The sequence below is a fragment of the Geotrypetes seraphini genome, chromosome 9 (genome assembly GCF_902459505.1).
Source record: "Geotrypetes seraphini chromosome 9, aGeoSer1.1, whole genome shotgun sequence".
Lineage (NCBI taxonomy): Eukaryota > Metazoa > Chordata > Amphibia > Gymnophiona > Dermophiidae > Geotrypetes > Geotrypetes seraphini.
The window spans coordinates 106,348,670-106,370,406 of NC_047092.1; the positions used below are offsets into that span (position 1 = coordinate 106,348,670).

At 42.5% G+C, this 21,737-nt stretch overlaps 1 protein-coding gene across 4 annotated transcripts in view; it reads left to right on the forward strand.

Moving 5' to 3' along the window:
- PAK2 (p21 (RAC1) activated kinase 2) overlaps nucleotides 1-21,737 on the forward strand; it is an 814,606-nt gene that overhangs the window by 203,615 nt on the left and 589,254 nt on the right. The gene's annotated exons all lie outside the window — the stretch shown is intronic.

The following is a 21,737-nucleotide window of genomic DNA, read 5'->3' on the forward strand; positions in this document are numbered from 1 at the left end:
TCGAATATTCAATTATAAATATCTTGCAAACCTGATTGTCTGGGGTACCTCCAGGACCAGTTTGGGAACCACCAAGGTAAATGCTGATTTGGTCCCAGTGCATCCAGCATACTGGGTTTAGAAGTCTGGTGTTAACTGTATCCTTTAGTTCGTTTTGCAAAATCATTTGTATGCTTTGAATATGGAGCTTCAGAACAAGAAGTTAATGTACTTTCCTTTTAGCTAGGGATACAACAGGTAGTTCAGGGCACACATCTTTAGAGGGTGAGTTGACGGGAAGAACATTCAGCCTGCTTTACTGCTTGGTTTTCTAGCACATGTACATATGCTTTTAAATTTACCATTGAAGCAATAACCAGAATAAATGCTGCAGTAGAACAAATTTTTAATTAGGGAGCAAGGAGGGGCAGGAGTCAAATATTTGTCTGTTCAGGGGCTAACATGGTTCCTATTAGGTTTAGAAGATTATACTCCATATTTCTAGGACAGAAAATATGAGAATGGTCCAGATGAGTAGTTCAGGAGGGAAATCTACATGAGGTATTTCCTTTGTTGAGAAAATGATGCACTGAAAGGAATAAGCAATGAAAAACTAGGAAGACTGGAGGGAAAATTAACAAAGAAAAAATATCAACACTCCAGTGTGAAAAATGCCACACCAAAAACCAGGAATTGTAATTCTTAAAGCGAAAGAAAAGCCTCAGACATGCATAGATGTGTACCCACACCCTACCGCCAAAGCATCACAGGCAGAAAAACTTTTGCAAGAATTTTACTAAAAACTGGCAGGTGGGAGCAAAACATACATAGCCAAGACAACTAAATACTGTGAAAAAAAGAAACAGGCCTTGTTTCGTGGTACAAAACCACTACTTCAGGGCCTTAAGCACCAACAAGTCAGGCTAACCTAAAATGGAACATAACTTCCGTCACAGCATGCTCAATTAAACAGTCAAAAAAGAGCAAAAATAACTTTCCATTTACCCACGAATTGTAGAAACCAACTGCCACTTACTGCCCCACAATCACAAACTTAAGTTCAGAGTATTAATCAGCGTCGAAGCCGATCAGGTGACCAATCACATGATCAGTACATCAGAAGCTAGGCAGGCCAATAAAGAATAAGAACAAAAGAATAGCCTTACTGGGTCAAACTAATGGTCCATCAAACCCAGTAGCCCATTCTCACGGTGGCTAATCCACATCACTAGTACCTGGCCAAAAACTAAGGAGTAGCAATATTCCATGCTACTGATACAAGGCAAACAGTGGCTTCCCCCATGTCTTTCTCAATAACAGCCTATGGACTTTTCATCCAGGAACTTGTCCAAACCTTTCTTAAAACCAGCTACGCTCTTACTACAACCTCTGGCATTGCATTCTAGAGCTTAACTATACTCTTGAGTGAAAAAAATATTTTCTCCTTTTTTTTTTTTAAGTATTTCCCTGTAACTTCATTGAGTGTCCCCTAGTCTTTGTAATTTTTGACAGAGTGAAAAATTGATCTACTTGTACCCGTTCTACCCCACTCAGGATTTTGTAGACTTCAATCATATCTCCCCTCAGCCATCTCTTTTCCAGGCTGAAGAGCCCTAACTGTTTCTCTTGCCTCATATGAGAAGAGTTCCATCCCCTTTACCATCTTGGTCGCTCTTCTTTGAACCTTTTCTAGCAACACTATATCTTTTTTGAGATAAGGAGACCAGAATTGAATGCAATACTCCAGATGAGGTCGAACCATAGAGCAATACAGAGGCATTATAACATTCTTAGTCTTGAAAAAAAAACACACCACCCCTCTGCACCATACTACCATTCAGCACCGCTTGCCGCTCCCCCGCCGTGGAATTACAAAACAAACCCGCCACCGCTATACCTGTTTCCAAGCCTGGTGGTCCAGTGTATATCCCTCCCTCGACGGCTCTGTATTACTTCCCAGCGCGGCAGTCAGGGCCAAGTTTTACACACTCCTGCTTGGGCCCGCGCCGCTTTCTGATTGGCTGGCATCAGTTCTCGTGGGACTTGCGAGAACTGCTTGCAGCCATTCTGAAAGCGGTGCGGGCCCAAGCAGGAGTGTGTAAAGCTTGGCCCTGACTGCCGCGCTCCTGACTCGCGCGCCTGCTGCCAGAAAATAATGCAGAGCCGTGGAGGGAGGGAGGGAAGAATTAAAAAAGGTAAGGGTGGTTTGGGGTTTTTTTTTTTTTTTAAAGGTACAAAGGGGGGATATGATATAAAAGGTACAAAGGGGGAGATATGATTAAAAATCTACAAGGGGGGTATGATTAAAGGTACAAGAGGGGGCATGATTAAAGGTACAAAGGGGGGATATGATTAAAAAGGTACAAAGGGGGGATATGATTAAAAAGGTACAAAGGGGGGGATGATTTAAGGTACTTGGGGGATACATGGGGGATATGGGGCCTGCCTGCCTGTCACTAGGCCTGTCTGCTCTGTGCCCTGTCCCTGCCTGCCCTGTGCCCTGCCTGCCCTGTCCTGACCTACCATTAGACCACCGGGGGGGTGGGGGCAGGGTACAGAGCCTGGCAGGGAGGGGGGAGACAGGGTGCAGAGGCTGGCAAGGAGTGTGAAGTTGGATGCAGAGCCTGGCAGTGAGAATTTGGTTCAGAATGTTATTTTTCTTGTTTTCCTCCTCTAAATATAGGGTGCGTCTTATGGAGTGAAAAATACAGTACATAATATACAATACATTCTCAGTATGAGTCATCCATAAAAAAGGTGAAGAAAATAAGAAACACCAAGCTTAATATAGAATGACTCTGAAAATAAAACCAAGCATAACATAAAAATACTGTTATGTTATGGTGAATTGAATAAGAGCAAAGTGTAAAACAAGTCATAAATAGAGAGCTGATGTTAAAAGCTTATCTTATTGTAAATGCTGGTAAAAGCAAACAAAATACCAAAAGGACAAAACACAAAAAAGGAGAGCAGCCAACTGAAATAAGAAATGAATAGGCTGAAAAAAGTGAAGTGAGGACAAAGCAATATAAATGTGATTAGAAACGGACCATGTGATATGCAGATAGAGGCACAGGAGTGTGAAGTAAAAAGAAAAAAGAAAACAATACTTAATAAAAAAACAGATAGCAGTCACTAAAAATAAGGCGTGCAGTAATCTAAAACAAACCAGACATGCAAATTATGCAGTAGCTCAAATGAGAGTACTTGTAATGACGAAATGGATTGAAAAATCTTGTAAAAGTAACAGTAGCTTAGCCGGTACTGTAAAGCAAGTAAAATTTACTAAATCTGGAATATATAAATACAGTGGAACCTTGGTTTATGAGCATAATTTGTTCCAGAAGCATGCTCATAAACCAAATTACTCATATTAAAGCGAGCTTCCCCATAGGAAGTAAGGGAAACTTGCTTGATTAGTTCCACTTCACTCCCAGGCCATTGGCGCTGCTCTACCCCACCACATTCCCAAAAGACCCCTACACCCCCGAGACCACTGGTACATTTCCACATCTCCCCCCGCGAACTGGCATCGCCCCCTGCCCGCAAACGCCGCCCTCCCGCAAAATGGCATTGCCCGCCTGCTCAAACTGAAGGCTTACCCTCAATCTGACACCGGCATGCAGCTCCAACCCACAGGAAGTGCTGGTGCCCGAAGATCCTGCCTCTTGCTGGACTGGGCCTTGAGCATCTGCGCATGCTCAAGGCCTTCTGGCTCTCGTTCTCTCCGAAAATCTCAGAGAGAGGCGGGAGCCAGAAGGCCTTGAGCATGCGCAGATGCTCAAGGCCCAGTCTGGCAAGAGGCAGGATCTTCGGGCACCAGCACCTCCTGTGGGTTGGTGCTGCGTGCCGGTGCCAGATTGGGGGTAAGCCTTCAGTTGGGTGGGCGGGTATGCCTGTTTGCGAGGGGGGCGGGCGTTTGTGAGGGGGTGTGATGCCAGTTTGTGGGCAGGGGGACTCGCAAATTGAGTCATGATCAGTTTGTGAGTCATGATTTTCAAAAATGTTTTGCTTGTCTTGCAAGGTTTGACTTTATATCAATAGGCGCTGTCTAAACCGGAGCTAAAAATATAAATATAAAAACTTACCGGGACAGTGTCTTCCACAGTGAAAAGTCACGTCAAAAGACTTAAAATTATGCAAGTATCTGATGGATATTAAAATAGGTAGGGGAACGTAAGTGCTTTGAAAAAAGGAGGCGGGGCCAAAAAGCGAACGTAAATTTAAGGAAGCAGACCGCCAAAAGGAATGAAAACCAAAACTAAACTTGTTCTGTGCCACAATAGACTATTTTATATGAGTGGTTGAAAAAGGGGGCCCAATGGTCCATCTAGAGCAGAGGTGTCCAATGTCGGTCCTCGAGGGCCGCAATCCAGTCGGGTTTTCAGGATTTCCCCAATGAATATGCATGAGATCTATGTGCATGCACTGCTTTCAATGCATATTCATTGGGGAAATCCTGAAAACCCGACTGGACTGCGGCCCTCGAGGACCGACATTGGACACCCCTGATCTAGAGCAATAGTAAATTTTAAGGAGCAGGCAGCAGAATAAAAACAAAAAACCAAAACAAAACTTGGTCTCTATACCGCAAAAGACTATTTTGAACAAGTAGGGAGGAACATAGTAAAATATAATGGAAACACCAATTTTGTGTGAAGTAATGCTATTGAAATAGATCAAGTATGATGAGCGCGCTGATTATGTATGCAGTGGTACTGGATCTAGTAAAAGACAGATAGGAGAAGGACAACTAGATTTGGTGTAAAGAAAAATGATATGTAAACATAAGAACATAAGAATTGCCGCTGCTGGGTCAGACTAGTGGTCCATCGTGCCCAACAGTCCGCTCATGCGGCGGCCCCCAGGTCAAAGACCAGTGCGCTAAACGAGTCCAGCCTCACCTGCATACGTTCCAGTTTAGCAGGAACTTGTCCAACTTTGTCTTGAATCCCTGGAGGGTGTTTTCCCCTATAACAGACTCCAGAAGAGCGTTCCAGTTTTCTACCACTCTCTGGGTGAAGAACTTCCTTATGTTTGTACAAAGGAGGGACCACAAAATAATGTGAATCCTATACACAAAAGGAGACATGAAAACATAAAGGAGAGGACATTATATTAATTAAAAATAATGTACATATGTATATAGCAGTGCATACATGAATTAATGTGACAAAAAAGGGCTAATACATATTAACAATCATAGAAAGGCTGATAAATTAATCTCATTGAGGTCATCTGGAGATAATGTTCTAAACCAGTGTTCTTCAACCTTTTACACCTATGGACCGGCGGAAAAAAAAAAATTATTTTGTGGACCGGCAAACTACTAGGACTGAAGTTTAAAAACCCCATCTCCGTGAGCTCGGTCCTCGCAAACCATCTGATCCCATCCGCACAAGCCTCAGTTATAATTTTATACTGAATGTATTTTATTAAAGTATAAAAAGAAACAATATTCTGTACAATTGTCATTTTATAAATACAAATAATACAGAGCAAGGATCAACAAAGCCCCTGTCTCCCCTCCCCTTCACATATATCCCCTCTACTATCAAGAAAATTGAATAAGCCAAATTATTACAGAATGCTACACAGAAATATCATGCTAACAGAATACCGCAGTCACACATTGCAGGAATAGGGTTAGGGGAATGCAACTAGGGCAACTGCCCCCCTGGTCAGAGAGAGCCCTAAGCCACTGCCTGGACTTTGCAGTCCCCAGTTATGTCTAACACCAGCTCTAGCAGGATATATATTTCAAATCTGATATATTCTAATCACAAAATAGAAATAAAATTATTTGTTTCTACCTTTTGTTGTCTCTGGTTTCTGCTTTCATCTTCTTTTCACTCTCTTCCTTCCAGCGTCTGCCCTCTGTCTCTTCAATCCAGCATCTGCCCCTTCCATCTACTGTCTTGCCTCTCCCCCTTCCATATGGCATTTGTCTTCTTTCTATGCCCCTCTCCCCTTTCCATCCAGCCTATGCCCCTCTCTCCTTTTTACACGATTCATTCCAGCTTCACTGTTCTCTTCATTTTTATCTCTCCTACACCAGATCTATCATCTTTATCCCTCTCAATTTCTCTGCTGACCTCCCTTCCCATCTCATTCCTGTCTCTCCCCTTCCCCTCCTCTAATCTCCCTGCCAGTTGTTTCCTTCCTTTTTTCTTCTCCCTTCTCTCCTCTCCCTGTCCAGCAGTAACTCTCTTCCCTTTCCTTTCCCTTCCCTCCTTCCCTCCCAGCAGCATCTCTCCTTATCCCTCTCCAGGTCCAGTAGCAGCTGTCCCTTTTTCCCCTTGTCCAGCAGGTCCCAGACTCCTTTCCCTCCTCCCCTCCCAGCAGCATCTCTCCTTCTCCCTCTCCAGGTCCAGTAGCAGCTGTCCCTTTTTTTTCACCATGCCCAGCAGCTTTCTCCCATCCCAGCAACTCTCCTTACTTGCCAGCGCTGCGATTCAGTAAGGCATCCTCGGGTCCTTTGTTGGGTCACACCGCCTCTGAGGAAAGCGGAAGTTGCATCATCAGAGGCGGTCCTACTCAGCAAAAGCTCCAAGGCTTCCTTCCTGAATCGCTGCGCTTGTAAGTAAGGAGAGCTGCTGGGAGGGGAGAAAGCACACTGTCTGGGGCTCCCCATTATCTCTCTGGTCCTGCGCGAACTACAGCTCCTCGATCTTTCCGGTCCAGCGTGGACTGGCAGGAAATTGAAGATGTTGATCTCGCCAGTCCTGTGTGGACCGGCAGGAATTTTCTGCGGACCGGCACCGGTCTGCGGACCGGCGGTTGAAGAACTGTGTTCTAAACAGAAAAATAAACCTTTGTTCCATCTTCAGTAGAAGATCTATGGAACCACCTTCCATGACCTCTTTGGTTCTGCGATAGCACAGAATCTAAGATCTTCAAAGATTTAAATAACTTTCAAATGGTGTTCCACAAGCGGTTTATCTTTATTTTTTTTAAATTTATTTTAAAAATTTATATTCCACATATCCCATAATTCTATGCGGATTACAGTAAAACATCCAGAATCATGAACATACAGGTAACAAATTGTGAACCACCAAGTAAAGTTAAAACAACATGACATAACATCACATAAAATATCCCAGCAGTATGGCAAATTCCCACCCTCCCATATTTTGACTGAGAAATAACTTGATGATTCACTCACTGCTGCTATAAGCACGCAGAAATAGAATCGTTTTACATTCTTTCCTAAAGCATAACACAGAAGAGGGCTGTCTAAGTTCCAAAGGAAGCTTATTCCAACAATACATCATCTTGCGGTAACTCGAAAGCTTCACTGCAATGAAGGCACATCAAGACAGCACTTATCATTTGAGTGTAAACTCTGTGCCAGCTGATAAATGTGTAACAACGAACGTACTACTTTAGGACCAGCATCATTCAGTAATTTAAATATCAAACAAAGAATCTTAAATTTGATGCATGCATTTATTTATTTAAAAATTTATATACCGCATACAACTATGCGGTTTCCATATAACATACATAAAATCTTGTTTCCCTGCGATTACCACATTTAGCATAGACATGTCTAAACAACATCATTAATCGTCCCTGTTATAAATAATAATAATAACTACTTTTCTTTTATATCGCCATAACCAAAAGTTCTACACCGGTTCTACAACGGTTTACACTAAAAAGAGCTGGACAATCAGCAAAATACAATAATACAGTAAAAATTACAAATATTTGTAAAATAGAATTTCAATAATAAAACTCACTAAGTAATAAACTTATTGAACAAAGTGGTCTTAATTAATTTCTAAAAACTGCAAAAGGATAACATAGCTTGCCGAATACATTTACCTAACCCCCAAGATTGTTGCCTACCAGCTTGAAATGCTAGGGTCCTATCTAAGAAGGTTTTATATCTACACCCATTAATTTTTGGATAAGCAAATAAGTAGAAGTTTCTAGTTTCTCTTGATGGTCTATGCAACACAAAATGAGGAAAAAGGTAAGCTGGAGACAATCCCGATATCAGCTTAAAGCAGATACAGGAAAATTTGAATAATACTCTTGCCTCCAAAGGCAGCCAATGAAGTAAATGATAATATGGATTAATATGGTCGTTCTTTTTTTAAACCAAAAATCAATCGAACCGCTGTATTCTGAATTATCCTTAATTTCCTTAGAATTTTTTTGGGTGCTCCTAAATAAATAATGTTACAATAGTCTAAAATAGATAAAACTAATGCCTGCACCAATAGTCTGAACGATAAAGGATCAAAATATTTTTTTATGGTTCTTAATTTCCACAATGTAAAAAAGCATTTTTGTACCACTAAGTTCGTGTGTTCTTCTAGTGTTAAATGTCGGTCTAGATAATTCGGGGGACCGCCATCTATCTATGAATGTCATCAGCTATTACGAGTTTGGTGAATGAACGCAGGCAAGTTCTGGAACTGCCCAGACTTCTGCAGCGATTGCAACTCAAGGATGGACAGGATGGATTCATAGTTACTTTGCGAGTCCTCACCCGAGTATTGTGCACAGTTCTGGTCGCCGTTATCTCAAAAAAGATATAGCCGAATTAGAAAAGATTCAAATAGGTATGACCGAAATGATAATAGGGACAACCTTCAATTTATAACCCTAGTCAGCAATTTAAAGCTCCTCCCTACCCTGTCATCCTGTTTCTCTGTCTTGATCGTCCAGATTGTAAATTCACTCGAGCAGGGACTGTGTCATTTGCGACTCTGTGCAGTGCTGCATATATCTGTTAGCATTCTAGAAATAATTGATAGTAGTAGTAATAAATTCCCCTGATATGAGGAAATACTAACAAGGTTGGGGCTCTTCAGCCTGGAAGAGAGAAGGCTGAGGGGGAATATGATTACAAAATCCTGAGTGGTGTAGAATGAGTAAGAGTGAATCAATTATTCACTCTTTCAAAAAGTAGAAAAACCACGGGATGCTCAATGAAATTACATAGATATACTTTTAAAACCAATAGGAGGAAACATTTTTTTTATTCAAAGAATAGTTAAGCTCTGGAACTTGTTGGAAGATGTGGTGAAAGCAGTTAGCATAACTGGGTTTAAGAAATGTATGGACAAGATCCGGCAGCAGAGAATGTTGCTACTATTTGGGTGTCTATCAGGTACTGTGACCTGGATTGTCCACTGTTGGAAACAGGAAACTGGGCTAGATGGACCATTGGTCTGACCCAGTATGACTAGTATTTTTACCAGTGATTATATATATTTTTATAAATAATGGCCATAACATCTTAATTTCTACCTAAATTTTAAAAAATAAATCATTTTCATAACAGAACAGATTTTAGTAGAGCATTCCACTGTTTATTATTTATTTAACACATAATTATTAACCACAAAATTACTGTTACTATGAATTATTTCTATAGCTGTAACAGCCCTGCATACGTCTGGTAGCTAGTCACAAAGACACTCCCTGCTCGAAAGAGCCCCCAATCCAAACAGCCAAGACAGACAAACAGGATGTCATGGGTACAGTTAAGGGGGAATAGTTAATCTGCTGGGTGTGATGTGGTGGGCAGTGGGGAGGAGGGTTATGGCTTGAAGGCTATGTAAAAAAAAGTGGGGGATAGAGCATAAATTCAGAAATACAATCAAGCTTTAAATCATACATTGCTGTCAAAAGAATTCTAAAAGGTGATTATCAACTGACATATACCTTAGCATAAGAAGGCATTGTCAAATAATTGAGTTTTCAGCATTTTCTTAAAATTCAGAGAATCAGGGAAGGGAAGATACCAGACTGTGGGGTGCGAAGGAAAAAAAAGGAGAAGAATGATATGCCAGAGCATAGGGGATGGGGTGGTGACAGAGAAAAAAAAATGGAGGGGTGGCAGAGCTGAAATCAATCATGTACAAAGGAGAGAAGGGACACAGGATAGATAGTTATGAAAGGAGAATAGAAAGAAGGAAGATGTCATATGGGAGAGAGAGAAGGCAGACATTGGATGGAAATGGCAGAGAGGGCAGTGACTGGAAGGGGCGAGACAGAAGGTGAACAGTAGATGGAAGAGGTAGAGAGAGGGACAGACACTGAATGGAAGTGTGGGGGAGAGGAGGGACAGCCACTGAATGGAAGTGTGAGGGAGAGGGGGAGCAGACGCTGGAAGGAAGTGGGGAGGAGAAAGAAAAAAGGGTACATGCTGGATTGAGGGACGAGGATAGAGTTAGATACTGGAAGGGGTGAGGGAAAGAAGTGGCAAGCTATAGATAGACACAGTGAAAGAGAGAAATTGAGGACTGAATAATAAAGAATTTAGACAGAGACAAAATAAATTGAGAAGGAAGACCAGGGAAGAACGGGAGGAAGGAAAAGGAGAGAGAAATGCCAGAGCAGGGGAAAGGGGAGGAGACAGATACCAGACCTAGGAGGAGGAAAAGAGGAAGGAGACTGCTACTGGATCTGAGGGGAAAAAAGGAGGAGATATGCTAAAATCTGCTGGGAGGGAGGAAGGAAAGAAGGAGAGAAAGAATCAGAGAAAAGGGTTGGGGTGTTGTAAGCAGATTAAAAAGACTACAGAGAGAAAGGTCTGGACGAAAGGGGAAAGACAGGAGGAGAGGGAGGGAGAGAGAGGGAGACCTGGAACAATGGTACAAAGGAGAGCTGATACTGGATCTGGGGAGGGTAATAGAGGGAAAAGAGAGAGAGACCTGGACCCAAAGAGGATGGGGCTGGATTGTGAAAGAAATGTTGGATGCAAAAGAAAGAAAGAAAGAAAGATTGGATGCACAGTCAGAAGGAAGTGAAACCAAGAGACTCATGAAATCACCAGACAACAAAGGTAGGAAAAATTATTTTATTTTCAATTTAGTGATCAAAATGTCTGTTTTGAGAATTTATATCTGTTGTCTATATTTTGTAATATATGTATCTATTTTTCTATAGTTACTGAGGTGGCATTGCATATTTTAAAGTAATTTGTTTGACATCTTTGAAAAAATCCCTGAAACTCGTAAATGATAATTAACATTTTCTCTGCGTACCGTGTGCTTTGTGTTTTTTAAAATATATTTTATGTTTACCATTATGAATGAATAAGATATTATGTATACATGAAAATGAATGGAAGAAATTGGGGGCAGGGCTAGGGGGTGGGGCTAGGGCGGGGCTGAATATTAATAGATGTCCCGTTTTGATGAAAAAAAATAAATGGTCACATTAGTCTTACCTCCTTGCTGCTGCTGCTAATCGCTGACAAGAAGTCTTCTTTCTGACGTCAATTCTGATGTCGGAGAGGACGTTCTGTGTAATCGCTGACAAGAAGTCTTATTTCTGACGTCAATTCTGATGTCGGAGAGGACGTTCTGTGCCAGCCAATCACTGCCTGGCTGGCCCGGAACGTCATCTCTGACATCAGAATTGACATCTGAAAGAAGACTTCTTGTCGGTGATTAGCAGCAGCAGCGGAGAGGTAAGACTGCAGCGGCGCGGACCGGGGGAAAGGAAGGAGAGAGGCTTTTTTTTTTCCGCGATAGGTTGGGAAGGATGTAGGCAGGTAAGCTGGCTGGCTTTAGCACAGCAGAGATGGAGGGAGATAGGTAGGCAGGCTGGCTGGCTGGCTGGCTTTGGGGTAAGCAAAATCTGGAAGGCAGTGGGGGGAAATAAGGAGGCACTGGAGACTTTAAGGACACAGGAAGGAGGCACTGGGGGCACTATGGACACAGGACGGAAGCACTGGGGGCACTATGGACACAGGACGGAGACACTGGGGGCACTATGGACACAGGACTGAGGCACTGGGGCCACTATGGACACAGGACGGAGGCACTGGGGCCACTATGGACACAGGATGGAGGCACTCGGGGCACTAAGGACACGGGAAGGAGGCACTGGGGGCATTATGGACACAGGACAGAGGCACTGGGGGCACTAAGGACACGGGAAGGAGGCACTGGGGGCACTAAGGACACAGGACGGTGGCACTGGGGGCACTAAGGACACAGGATGGAGGCACTGGGGGCACTAAGGACACGGGAAGGAGGCACTGGGAGCACTAAGGACATGGGAAGGAAGGAGGGAGGGAGGGAATAGAAAGGGACAATTGTTGGGCCTGAGTGCAGGAAGAAAGAAATGAAAGAAAGGATACACAGTCAATTAATAGATGTCCCCCTTTGATGAAAAAAATAAATGGTCATGTTACCTCTGACTTACTTTCTCTTCAGCAGAGTCGGCAGCCGCGCTGAGGTGCAGGAAGGTCCCGCGATGACTCGTCTGCTGGCTCTGCTCCGGAAGAAGTAAGTTACATCGGAGGGGGTGGACCCGGCAGATGCAATCATTGCGGGACTTTGCTGCAACTCCCTGCATCTGCCGGGTCAGTCCCTTCTGACGTAACTTACTTCTTCCAGAGCAGAGCCAGCAAACTAGTCATCGTGGGACCTTCTAGCATGCGGCTGCCGAGTCCGCTCCAGAGCAAGTACGTCAGAGTGGGGTGGACTGGCAGCCGGCAGCTACAGTCATCGCGGGACCTTGCTGCATGAAGCGAGAAAAAGGAGTAGGACTGCTAGAATGGAAGAGTGGTGGAGGGAAAGAAAGGGGGCAGGGTGGTATGGAACGGGTGGTGCTGATGGAATTGATGTACAGAGAAAGGGGAGAGACATAAGGGGGAAGGATATTGGAGGGAAAGAAAGGGGCAGATGCTGATTGAAGATGGGTGGATGGAGAGAGAAAGGGCAGACATTGGATGGTAGTGGGGAGCAGTGTTCCCGCTAAGGTGCGCTGGCCTGCGCTCGCGCACAAAATATTACATCGCAGCGCAAAGTTTCTCTTCACAGCGCACACACGCGTCGCAAAGGTAAGGGGAGGTAAGGGGACGCATTGGGGGGATTGCACTTCCCCACAATTGCCATGCTTCGGTTCCTCTTCTTCCTTCCTTCCTCCCCCCCCCCCCCGTGGGACCCTGCGGCACCATCAACTCTTACTCCCTCTAATGTCGGCCCTGCAGCTCCAGACTTCCTCGCACCTTCTCCCCTCCCCCTTTGGATCGCTATTATTTTAAATGTTATAGCCGCGGAGCTGTATCCATCAGTGGAGATGTCTAACCTCGGCCTGCCCCGGAACTCTTACTGCAACAGTGACTTCCTGTTCCTGCCTAGACGGGCGGCTGCTGCAGTAAGAGTTCCGGGGCAGGCCGAGGTTAGACATCTCCACTGATGGATACAGCTCCGCGGCTATAACATTTAAAATAATAGCGATCCAAAGGGGGAGGGGAGAAGGTGCGAGGAAGTCTGGAGCTGCAGGGCCGACATTAGAGGGAGTAAGAGTTGATGGTGCCGCAGGGTCCCGCGGGGGGGGGGGGGGAGGAAGGAAGGAAGAAGAGGAACCGAAGCATGGCAATTGTGGGGAAGTGCAGAGCTGCAGGGAAGAGTGTTGCGGTACCCAGCTGGAGGGAGAAGGAAGATGAGGGAGGGAATTAAAGGAGATGCCAGGGCTTGGAGCATAGGAGGAAGGTATGCCAGTCTAAGGGAAAAGGAAGGGGGAGATGTGAGAGCATGGAGGGGGAGCGAAAGATGGAAGAAAAGGAAAGGAGAGAGATGCCAGAGAATCAGGGAAGGGGAGATACCAGACTATGAGGAGAGGTGTGGGAGAGGGAAGGCGAGGAGAGAGATGCCAGACCAATGGGGTGAAAGGAGAGATGGAAGGGGGAGGCATACAGTTTCTGGAAGGGGCATAGAAGGAGAGAAGATGCCATATAGGGGAAGAGAGACGGCAGACAGTGAATGGAAGGAAGAGAGTTACAAGAAGATGAGGAAAGGAGAAACCACAGAAGACAAAGGTAGAAAAAAATTTCTATTTATTTATTGCTTTAGGAGACATGTGTCACTGTTTCTGTGAAGCATTGTATGCAGAGTCCAGCTTCTTGCTGGTTCAATTTAACCTTTGTCTATGTATTTTTATTTTATCCCCCCTTTTACAAAACTGTGAAGCGTTTTTAGCACCAGCCTTGGTGGTAGCAGCTCTGATGCTCAGAATTTTATGAGCATCAGAGCTGTTACCTCCGTAGCTAAAATCCACACTACAGTTTTGTAAAAGAGGGAGGGGTTAGTTTGTGATTACATATTCCTTACTAGGCGAAGGTGTTTTCTGTGTTCTGTGTGTTCGAAAGACATGGTTTTCTGTTAGGATTGACGGTGTAGGATTGATCTGTGCTGGTCTGGCTTGTTTAGTTTTACAATGGGTGTATTGATGTACTGCTCACTGCAATATGTAAGATGCTGCCTTTTCCTAGGTACTCATGTGTGACGTGTGGTTTGTTACTAAAAATCATGTTTTTCTTACAGATGGGGGGGGGTGCCAAAAAATGATGGGCCCCGGATATTACATATGCTAGGTACGCCACTGTATGTAAAGATACCAGAAAGCTGGCGTAGCAAAAACTTCTAAGTTTTGAGTATTTAACCCTCCCACAATCTCACGGGCACTCGTTTCAAGTTTATTGAGATTTTGATTTAAACGCAATATCAAATATTTTCAATGCGTATAACAAAAATAAATTTGGGGAAATAAATAAAACCATTTGAACCAGTGTTCCCGCTAAGCTGCGCTGGCGTGCGCTGGCGCACAAAATATTACATCGCAGCGCACACGTTTCTCGTCACAGCGCACGATCGGAAGAGGCGTACGGCAGATGGCAGGGCGGCGAGAGGAGAATCGGGCGAGTTGGCTCATAACTTGCTGGCGCCCGATATTTTTGGCTCACGGTGAAAAAAGTTTGCTCACAACACCCGCCCGCTTAGAGGGAACACTGGTGGGGAGACTATGCTGGATGGAAGTACAGATAGGAGAGATAAGGGAGCAAATGCCGGAAGAAAATGGGAGGAGAGAAAGAGGGGAGCAGATGCTGGATGGAAGTGGACAGAGAGAAGAGAAGGTACTAGATGGAAGGGTTGTAGAAAGAGGATACATGATGGAAGGAGGGGATAAATAAAAGGAGGGCACATGATGGGGAGAAAAGGATTGAGTTAGGGAAACACTGGAGTGATGAGGGAAAGAGGTGGCAAGCTTTAGGTAGACAACCTGCCGGATGCGGACTGGAATGTTCCGTCTGCGGAATCGGAAAGAAGTAGGGAGATTGTGGATGCCTTTCAAGAGGCTCTGCTCAGACAAATGGTGACGGAACCCACAAGGGAAAAAGCGATATTGGATCTGGTCCTCACAAATGGAGAGAGTATCTCTAATGTTCGAGTGGGTGCTCACCTGGGAAGTAGCGATCATCAAACGGTTTGGTTTGATATAACGGCTAAAGTGGAGAGCGGCCGCACGATACTTAAAGTCCTAGATTTCAAACGTACAGGCTTTAATGCAATGGGGAGAGTACCTGAAGAAAGAGCTGTTAGGATGGGAGGACATAAGAGAAGTGGAAAGACAGTGGCTTAAGCTAAAAGGAGCGATAAAAATGGCTATGGACCGTTATGTGAAGAAAATCAATAAAAACAAGAGAAAAAGGAAGCCGATATGGTTCTCCAAAGTAGTGGCGGAGAAAATAAAGGCGAAAGAGTTGGCGTTTGTGAAATATAAAAAAAACCCAAGAAGAGGAGTGCAAAAAGGACTACAGGGTGAAACTGAAAGAAGCCAAGAGAAAGATATGTCTGGCGAAAGCACAGGCGGAAGAACAAATGTCTAAAAATATAAAAAAGGGAGACAAACATTTTTTCAGATATATTAGTGAAAGGAGGAAGATGAAAAATGGAATTGCTAAACTAAAAGATGCTGGGAACCGATATGTGGAGAGTGATGAGGAAAAAGCAAATGTGCTAAACAAATACTTCTGTTCTGTGTTCACAGAAGAAAATCCCGGAGAAGGACCGAGATTGTCTGGTAAAGTTACACGAGAAAATGGAGTGGATTCTGCGCCGTTCACGGAGGAGAGTGTTTGTTTATGAGCAACTTGAAAAACTGAAGGTGGACAAGGCAATGGGACCAGACAGGATCCATCCCAGGATACTATGGGAGCTCAGAGAGGTTCTGGCGAGTCCTATTAAAGACTTGTTCAACAAATCTCTGGAGACGGGAGTGGTTCCTGGGGATTGGAGGAGAGCGGATGTGGTCCCTATTCACAAAAGTGGTCACAGGGATGAAGCAGGAAACTACAGGCCGGTGAACCTCACTTCAGTTATTGGAAAAATAATGGAAGTATTGCTGAAAGAAAGGATAGTGTACTTCCTTGAATCTAATATATTACAGGATCCGAGGCAACATGGCTTTACAAAAGGTAAATCGTGCCAAAAGAACCTGATTGAATTTTTTGATTGGGTGACAAGAGGGCTGGATCAAGGACATATGCTAGATGTAATTTATTTAGATTTCAGCAAAGTCTTTGATACAGTTCCTCATAGGAGACTGTTGAACAAACTTGAAGGGCTGAAGTTAGGGCCCAAAGTGGTGAATTGGGTTAGAAACTGGCTGTTGGACAGACGCCAGAGGGTGGTGGTTAATGGAAGTCGCTTGGAGGAAGGAAAGGTGAGTAGTGGATCTCTCAGGGTTCGGTGCTGGGGCCAATCCTGTTCAATATGTTTGTGAGCGACATTGCTAAAGGGTTAGAAGGAAAAGTGTGCCTTTTTGCAGATGATACCAAGATTTGTAACAGAGTAGACACCAAAGAGGGAGAAGAAAATATGAAAAAGGATCTGCAAAAGTTAGAGGAATGGTCTAATGCCTGGCAACTAAAATTCAATGCAAAGAAATGCAGAGTAATGCATTTGGGGATTAATAATCGGAAGGAACCGTATATGCTGGGAGGTGAGAAGCTGATATGCACGGACCTTGGGGTAATAGTGTCCTAAGACCTAAAGGCGAGAAAACAGTGTGACAAGGCAGTGGCTGCTGTCAGAAGGATGCTAGGCTGTATAAAGAGTGGCGTAGCCAGTAGAAGGAAGAAGGTGTTGATGCTCCTGTACAGGTCATTGGTAAGGTCCCACTTGAAGTATTGTGTTCAGTTTTGGAGACCGTATCTGTAAAAGGACGTAAGAAGACGAAGCGGTCCAGAGGAGGGCGACGAAAATGATAGGAGGATTGCGCCAGAAGACATATGAGGAGAGACTGGAAGCCCTGAATATGTATACCCTAGAGAAGAGGAGAGACAGGGGAGATATGATTCAGACGCTCAAATACTTGAAGGGTATTAACGTAGAACAAAATATTTTCCAGAGAAAGGAAAATGGTAAAACCAGAGAACATAATTTGAGGTTGAGGGGTGGTAGATTCAAAGGCAATGTTAGGAAATTCTGCTTTACGGAGAGGGTGGTGGATGCCTGGAATGCACTCCCAAGAGAGGTGGTGGAGAGTAAAACTGTGACTGAGTTCAAAGAAGCGTGTGATGAACACAAAGAATCTAGAATCAGAAAATAAGATTAAATATTGAACTAAGGCCAGTACTGGGCAGACTTGCACGATCTATGTCTGTATATGGCCGTTTGGTGGAGGATGGGATGGGGAGGGCTTCAATGGCTGGGAGGGTGTAGATGAGCTAGAGTAAGTCTTAACAGAGATTTATGCAGTTGAAACCCAAGCACAGTACCGGATTTTTGCCCAGAGATAGCTAAGAAAAAAATAAAAAAATTTAAATTGAATCAGGTTGGTCAGACTGGATTGACCATTCGGGTCTTTATCTGCTGTCATTTACTATGTAAAAAAGGACATTGATGAGAGGGTAGTAACATAATCTAGACAGATGCAGAAAATAAATTGAAAAGGAAAATGAGGGAAAAAAGGGAAAGGGATTGCAGAGGAGAAGTATGGGAGAGGGAAGGAGAGAAGAGAGATGCCAGACCAATGGTGGTGAAAGGAGAGATGGAAGGGGGTGGCATACAGTTTCTGGAAGGGTCATAGAAGAAGAGAAGATGCCATATAGGGGAAGAGAGACGGCAGACAGTGGATGGAAGGAAGAGAGTTACAAGTAGATGAGGAAAGCAGAAACCACAGAAGACAAAGGTAGTAAAAAATTTTCTATTTATTTATTGCTTTAGGAGACATGTGTCACTGTTTCTGTGGAGCATTGTATGCAGAGTCCAGCTTCTTGCTGGTTCAATTTAACCTTTGTCTATGTATTTCAATTTTATCCCACCCTTTACAAAACTGTGAAGCGTTTTTTCGCACCAGCCATGGTAGTAGCAGCTCTGATGCTCAGAATTCTATGAGCGTCAGAGCTGTTACCTCCATAGCTAAAATCCATACTACAGTTTTGTAAAAGAGTTTGTGATTACATATTCCATACTATGCGAAGGTGTTTTCTGTGTTCTGTGTGTTCGAAACAAACAAACCAAAACCAACGATGTAGGCAAAATTTATTGTGACAACCAAAATATATTAAAACCTTTTTACCAAACAAGTGACCCAACACGGTCCGTGTTTCGGACAACCTTCATCAGGGGTCCTAATAGGTACAGATGTAAACATAAAACAAAATATTAAAAACATATAAAAACAATATAATATTAAAAGGTAAAAAGATAAACAGATAAAAGTAAAAGTAAAACGACAAGATGATCTTTTGTTGACCATAAACTCAAATATTAATTTCTAAAAATATATAAGGACATGTGTGTGTGTTTTGAAAGTTTGACAGATATGCATGCGATATCAATAGATTGCATGCAAAAGAGATAGCAACAAGTGAGAATTCGATAGTAAACAACTGCTGGTATTAAGTTTAAAAGAACTGTGACGCAACATAAGCCATTATAGTAGTGTAAAAAAGGAAGAGAGGAAATGAAAAGTTAAGAAACCAGTAAGATAATTATGCATAAGAAATAACATCAGACTGAAATGACAAACAAAAATATTAAGAGAAGAGAAAAAAGACCAAACAAGGAAGAAATAATTAATTTTAAGATACATACCATGGTAGAAAAAGGAAAAAACATGTGTCACAAAAAATGTTGAAAAATCAATGGAAACAAACTATCATAAACCAGAAAAAGAGAAGATAAAAGGAAAAAAAAGAAAAACAATTAATATGTGGAGTTAAAGTATTAAAAAACTATTAGATGACCCCATAAGAGTACCATATATTACCCACTATCATATGAACACAAAGATATAAATATTAGAACATAACATTTAAAAAACATTAATATATCATAAATAATTACATATATATGCATATTCAATCATAATCATATTACATTATCATATATCAAAAAACATATTAAATCATTTCAAAAAAACAGGATATCATGAATTTGTCCCATCAAAATATGGCATATAATAAAAATACAAACATATATATATTTTAAACCTAAAAAAATTTAATTCATGTCAAACCTAAAAAAAACGTCATTCATAAAAATAATTATAGAAGTACCTTATGTTGCCCATAAAAATACAAAATATTTAACAAATTTGATCATCACTTATAAGAGAACCTCATGTGAGAATTAACTATAGTATAACAAGGCTTAACCCCTTAGAAATGCCATGTATAAACCAATATGATGTATAATAAGAGCACAAACATTTATATATTACATTACATTACATTACATTACATTACATTACATTAGGGATTTCTATTCCGCCATTACCTTGCGGTTCAAGGCGGATTACAAAAGGTTAGTTTAAGGACGGAATTACAATGGATAACAGAATTACAGAGTTACAGAATTACAGAATTATATGAATTTAAGGATAGAATTACAATGGATATCAGAATTACAGAGTTACAGAATTATATGAATTGTAGAGAATAGCTAGAGAGGTAATATGAAGATCTTGAGGGCTTTTGGTGGTCGTGTTGTTATTTCTGTTTTAGGAATTTCTTGAACAGTGTGGTTTTTATTTCTTTTCTGAATGTCTTATAGTCTATGGTGGTCATCAGAAGGTTGGAGATTTGGTTGTCTAGTCTTGCAGCTTGTGTGGCTAGGAGGCCGTCATGTAGTTTTGTTCTTTTTACTTCTTTGGATGGGGGGGGTATGAATGGGGAGTGCGTTTTTCTGTGTCTGGTGCTGGTTGCTTGGATGAGGCGATTGTTCAGGTATGATGGGCTGTCTCCGTGTAGTGTTTTAAATAATATGCAGTAGAATTTGAATTGGATTCTTTCTTGGATTGGGAGCCAGTGTGAGTTGATGAAGGCTTCAGTGATGTGGTCGTGTTTTTTCAATGAATAGACGAGTCTTAAGGCTGTATTTTGGATTGTTTGGAGTTGTCTTATCGTAGTTGCCGGACATGGGAGGAAGAGGATGTTACAGTAGTCCAGTATTCCTAGTATTAGGGATTGTACTATAAGTAGGAATTGTGTGCTTTCAAAGAATTTTCGGACTTGTCTCAGGTTTCTCATGATTGCGAATGATTTTTGGGTTGTTTTGTTTATTTGCTGCTGCATTGTGCAGCATCTGTCTATGGTCATGCCTAGTAGTTTTATGGTTGTTTGGATGGGATATTTGGTTGCGTTTATGTCTAGGATGGTTGTGGTTTGGATCCTGTCGTTTTCTAGGAGGATGAATTTGGTTTTGTCTTGGTTGAGTTTAAGTTTGTGATTTTCCATCCAGGTTGTGACTGCTTCCAGTGTTTGGTGAAGTTCCTCTGTCATGGTGGGTTTGGAATGGTCGTATGGGATGAGGATGGTGATGTCATCCGCATAGCTATAGGATGTTATGCCTAGCTTATCCAGATGGGTTCCTAGAGAGGCAGTATATAGATTGAAGAGGGTGGGGGATAGTGGAGATCCTTGTGGTACGCCGCAGGGGTTTGACCATGATTCTGATTTTTCTTTGTTTGATTTTACACTGTAGGTTCTGAGTTTTAGGAATCCTTTGAACCAGGAGTATACTTTGTCTGAGATGCCTATTGCATCTAGGATCTGTAGAAGGATGTTGTGGTCTACTAGGTCGAATGCCGCCGATAGGTCCAGTTGTATGAGTAGCATTTTTTTCCCTATACTAAGTTGATTTCTGACGGTATCCATGAGGGAGCCTAGTAATGTCTCTGTGCTGAAATGTGCTCTGAATCCTGATTGCATGGGGTGTAGTAGGTTGTGGTCCTCTATGTAATTGGTGAGGAGTTTGGCTACTAGGCCTTCTGTGATTTTGACATATAGCGGAATTGAGGCTATAGGTCTATAGTTGGAAGGGAGATTTTGTGGTGCCTTTGGGTCTTTTTGGATTGGGGTGATGACAATTTCGCTGAGGTTGACAGGGAATGTGCCCTCTGTGAGCGTGAATTGGATCCATTGTAGAGTTATGGTGCGGAACTTTATACTAGAGGTGGTAAGGAGATATGAGGGGCAATGGTTGAGGTCACAGGAGGCATGGCTGTATTTTTTGTATAATTTGTTAAATTCTGGCCATTGTATGTTTGGGAATTGAGACCAAGTTCTGTCTGCTGGGATTGCCTCTTTTCCTGTGGGGTTGATTGTGATTGGATTTTGATTGGATGGGTTGAGTATTAGTGTGGCTCTGGTGTTGGTGATTTTATTCTTGAAATGTTCTGCTAGAATGGTTGGTGATGGTGGAGGTGTGTTGGTGGTGGTAGTGTATGGTTTGGTGTCTGTTAATTCTTTTAGTATTTGGAAAATTTTTTTGGAGTCTTGTGTTTCTGTGCCTATGAGCTTGGTATAGTAACTTTTCCTCTTGTCTTTTAGTAGATTTTTGTATTGTTTGTTGATTTTTTTCCAGTCGGTTTTTGTTTGTTCTTGGTTCTTTTTTCTCCATTTTCTTTCTAATCTTCTACACTGTCTTTTGAGTTGGAGTAATTCATTATCAAACCATTGGTCTGATTTCCTTCTGATTCTGGTTTTG